Raw genomic sequence first — 5,000 nt, forward strand, 5'->3', positions numbered from 1 at the left:
ATATTCAATTACCCCTTTACACAAATTTCATCGTGGCATTCCTTGTAAACAACTGAGAGATTATGATTACAGTCATGTCTTTAGACCTTAACAAATCGCGAATCATAATATTTACATTGAGCATCGATTGTCCTCATGCGCTGCGCTGCAACTCTTATCGCCGGCACCGCCTTATCAGCAAGTTAAACCCACGCAAGCACGTACCAAGTGAATGGTTGCGCTGTTATATAAACCCTCCATCCAGAACTCTCTCGACAGAACAAATCGACAAGTAGTAGAAGCAAGACCGCTTTTCCTCCAGTGAAGTACTGACATTCTTACACTCCTGAGAAATCCAGAGTAAATCAGACACCAAAATGTCCGTCTACCACGACATTCACTACGAATTCTTCCTCGACATAGGTAAGTTATTTTCTATAAAGATGTTGATTATTATTTTGAATACACATGAGCATATACCTAGCTAATAAACAGGGATAGAATCTCTAGATCTGTAAGTAGTATTGATGCCTAATTATGCAATATATATAAATAATGCTTAATATTAGATCTCAAATGCAAATATCCTCCCGTAGACATGACACGCGAAAGAGTGAGGACTTCAAGTAACAACAGTCACCTCAGCTCCAGCAGCAGTGACAGCTACTCCAGCAACACAAGTACCGGCAGCGACTCTTCGGCTGAGAGCAGCCACGTTCCGGAAAAGAAAAAGAAGAACAAGAAGAAGCACAGCCTGTGGAAGTACACCTGTTTCTCACTGAACTAAGCAAGATCTTACAGTAATACTCTAGTAATGTTAAGATTTTTTTTGTCTATGTATTTTGCATGTGTGGCTGGAAGAGTATACGTAATGAGAGATGTGTTTCGAAAGTTGAGGGCTGGGTTCAGTTACTGCCTGTAAGATGATCTCTACATTAGTATAAGATACTGTGTATAATAACATAAGTTAGTGGATTTTTTTGACGTTATTACTTATATAAAAAAGAATATATTAGTAATACATGCATCCGTAAAGGAAAAACATGATTTTTACTGATTGATCTGTTTATAAATAATTACTTTACACTGTTCTTTTAATCAACTAAAATACCAGTGAAAATTGAATTACCTGTCAATTCAGTTTTTTTTTTTTTTTTATTCAGTCCATTTCTAAAAAGAAGGGGATTTAAATTGACATTGATCTGGTGTACTTGAACCATATCATATGAGAATAACTAAGGAAAAACTGAGCATGACACATTTCAACAGCTACGAACGCGTACGCTTGTAGATTCCAGAATACACACACACACGTTCGCATACCGAGAACGAGAAGGCTATCGGAAGAAGGGCGAATCACACTGAATGAAGAGAATTGATAAGCAGACGTAAAAAGGAGATTGCGGTCAAAAGAAAGCGATAGATAATGGAATAATCGCTATGCTCACGGGGAATGTTAGATCAAAGCGACATCAAAGCGAAAACGCTGTAGATGTTGGTTTGCCTCTTGCGGTTTGCACAAGCTTGATCATGGTATCGTTGTTTAAATGTTGATGATAAAGATGTTTATGATAATGGTAATGGCAGTGAATATTAACAATAGTGATGATAAAGATGACAATAGTGCCATGACTACGCATCCATAAAGAGATAATGATCATTCTTCGTGAAGTAAGCATATTGGCTAAACAGCTTGACGATGAGACTGATGATGATAGCCATATAACAATTGCAGCGGTAATAATAATGATAATGTGATAAGGATAATGACGATGATAACAGCAATAATTATTCAAAATAATGATAATAATAATAATAACAAGGATGATGATAATGATAATGATAATAATAGTAGAAGCATTACAATTCCCTCTTCTCCCTTTCTCCCCTCTTCCTTCCTCCTCTCTCCTTTTCTCCTAACCTCTTTCTCCTCGCACGTCCTTTCCTCTCATTCCCTTATCCTCCTTCCCTTCTTCTCTCCTTTCCTCCGAACCTTTCTCTCACCTCCCTTCCTTTCCTCTCCTCCTCCTCTCTCCTCTTCCATCCTATTAATACCCGATACATTTAATAACTGTGTTAGAGAGAATTAGATGTGATAGTGATGGTTTTCCTCGAGGACAAAGGTTCTCAGGACATGGGCAGGAGTGCCCAGGGTTGCCACAAGATTCCAAAGGGAAATAAGATTTGTATTTGAATATTAAGTTAAACTCGTTCTTCAGGTTAGTTTTGCATTTGAGAATTGAGTATGTATCTCTTGTTAGTTTGTTTCAAGCAGCAGTAAGAAGGGGCAAGGGTGAAATGAAAGAAAAGGGTGCCACAGAAAAGACAACTTGAATTGATGAAAGTGCAATCAGAAAAAAATGAAAACCACTGCTCTTGTAAGAAGACATGTAGATAAGTCTACATTGCCGTCAGAAAATCAGCTACCCTCCTCCCCCTCCCAAAGCAACTCGTCAAGTTGGTCCCCAGCCACCCCCCACCCCCCCAGCTACCCCAGGGTCTGAGCTGCACCACAGGACACGCTCCGCCCCGCGACAAAGGCGTGATAAGAAGAGCTCGCCGTTCCCAGTTGGCGTTTTTGAGTCTTGTGTTCGATTGTTGTATATCGGCCACGTCTCCTCTTGTGGGGTGCGGATATCCGATAGTTTGTGTGTTTTCCTGTTTTTTCTCCTTCGTTGTTTTGTTTTCAACTTGTTCAGCATGTGTGTGTGTGTGTGTGTGTGTGTGTGCGTGCTTTTTTGTTTGATCTTCCAGAGAGTCAAAGCTCATTATTGCCAATATTACTACTTGTACTACTAGTACTGCTATTACCTCTTCTGATTCTATTGCTAACACGACTACAGTTTACTGTTATTGTTAACATTATCATTATTATTGTCATTATATTTATTTTGTTGTTTTTGTTGTCACTGATGTTGATGTTAATACTGTTGAGAGTAATAGCAATAAAAATATATTAATGATACTATCTGCCGGCGACAATTCACTTCCACACGCATTCCTCCAAAGAAAGTCCCTAAGAAACATATATTTTCCTTATAGTCTTGTAGATAGATGGTGGGTATTCCTATGAGGGTAATCGATATGAAAACCGCTTTTGATAAAAGGGTAAATGTTCAGGCGACACCCGCATTGACGCAAGCGATAGCCGCTATCTCCGTGTTATCGGTGCGCCAACAAAAATCAACAGTGGTAGATATCTATGTAAATGTCATAATAGGATAAAGGATATTATGCAGTCATTACTCTTTACAAAGGCTTAAAGCTGCGTACCTGATATGACGTGCACTATCAATTATTCTTCCTTCGGTGTGTGCAATGTCACTCCGAGGATTTTGACTGGGCTGAGCAGAGAGATATGTGGATATTTTTTCCAGACTGTGACAGATAGAGAGTTTCTGGAGAAATGAGGCTGAGAAAACCGTGTCTCATTTAGCGCATTCTACAAAAAAGATCCAATGAATGCTTTTTCCTCTTCTTATATCACCCAAATGCATTCCATTAACAAAAATGCACCTAAAGGCTAGAATCATAAGCTTGCAATTTATGCATGAGCTTTCACATAGTATCTCTTGTAGACTAACGTGCACAATGAGTATTAATCAGTATTTTCCCACAGGAAGAAAAAAATATAATCATCACCTGACAGTGTTAGGTGACCTGACAGAGTAAAATTCTATTCGTTTATTCATTTATATATTATTAATCAATATTGTCCTTGAGTGATCCATGAACATTTTTTTTCCGTTATATGTTTATTAGTTGATAACGTTTCTGATTTTTGGCTTACGTAAGGCGACATGTGAGTTTTACATCGACCACTTGTTCCCATCACACAGTGCGATATACCTTTTTTCTCTCATTTTCTTTCTTATCACTGTCTATCGATGTTATAGTGTTCTTGCTATAAAATACATTAAGATTTTTTTAATACTAGATGGATTCTAAATAGTCACCGCCTGAAATCTTAACAGATCGTAATATATATTATTAACATTGAAAATTAACATCTAACATCCTCATACGTTGCGCTGCATTGCTTATCACTGTAACCCACTTATCAGGAGGTAAAACTCCGTGAGAACACAAGCACGTACTAGGTGACCTGATACGGTCCTGCCAGTATATAAATCCCCATCCTGCACCGCTCTCGACAGAACAGACACCCAAGAAGCAAAATCAAGACGCTATTCCTCCAGTGAATTCAAGCGACGGCCATTCTTAAACACCCGAGCAGTCTAGCGAAGTGAAGTTGAGAGCATCATCGGTTGAGAAGAGAAGATTGACGGCAAAATGTCTGTCTACCACGACTTCGAGTATTTCCTCGAGATGGGTAAGTTATCTGTCCCTCGAAGTTTCTTACAAAAATACCGTTGATATTTTGAACATACACGCGTATATACCTAGTTTCCCCCCTAAAACAATAATGTGTCTAGATCTGTACACAGAATAGATAGCATATTATACTGCAAGATGTTGATATAATTACTCTCCATATACAACCCAGGCGGGAGAGTCAGAACTCTAAGTAACAACAGCCACCTCAGCACCAGCAGCAGCGACAGCCACTCCAGTAACGCAAGTCACGGCGCCGACTCCTCGGCCGAGAGTGGCCACAATCCGGAAAAGAAAACAAAGAACAAAAAGAAGCACAACTTCTGGAAGCACGCCTTTTCTCACGGAAGTAGTTGAGGTCTTCCGATGAATGATCTATTAATTTTAAGGTTTTATGGGTTTTCTATATATATTTTATGTATTTTTGTATTTTGAAAGTTGTGAATTGGGATAAGTAATTGCATGTAAGCTTATCTATCTATGAGTAAAACATTATAACAACGTGACGTAAGTACTTTCACTGTCTAGTTCCATTCCGTTCTAAAGGGAAGGATTCAGATATTCAATAGATGCTTATCACATTATTGAAAATATACCATTGCCTTATGAGAATCAGTACAAAAACGTCTGGAATGACCCACACACAAACAAACGCACACACGTACAGAAAGATGACAGAAAAAAAA

At 38.6% G+C, this 5,000-nt stretch overlaps 2 long non-coding RNA genes across 2 annotated transcripts; both read left to right on the forward strand.

Moving 5' to 3' along the window:
* Positions 1-241: 241 nt before the first annotated feature.
* LOC147468924 (uncharacterized) lies at positions 242-1,065 on the forward strand. The gene is made up of 2 exons (XR_015192229.1): positions 242-402; positions 576-1,065. It is a non-coding gene; the product is annotated as an uncharacterized LOC147468924 (long non-coding RNA).
* A 3,049-nt stretch (positions 1,066-4,114) lies between these two features.
* Positions 4,115-4,820, forward strand: LOC147468925 (uncharacterized). Its single transcript, XR_015192230.1, has 2 exons — positions 4,115-4,312; positions 4,487-4,820. It is a non-coding gene; the product is annotated as an uncharacterized LOC147468925 (long non-coding RNA).
* The last annotated feature ends 180 nt before the right edge of the window (positions 4,821-5,000 follow it).

The sequence above is a fragment of the Penaeus japonicus genome, unplaced genomic scaffold (assembly GCF_977035675.1).
Source record: "Penaeus japonicus unplaced genomic scaffold, GWHDUDI00000001_assembly GWHDUDI00000025, whole genome shotgun sequence".
Lineage (NCBI taxonomy): Eukaryota > Metazoa > Arthropoda > Malacostraca > Decapoda > Penaeidae > Penaeus > Penaeus japonicus.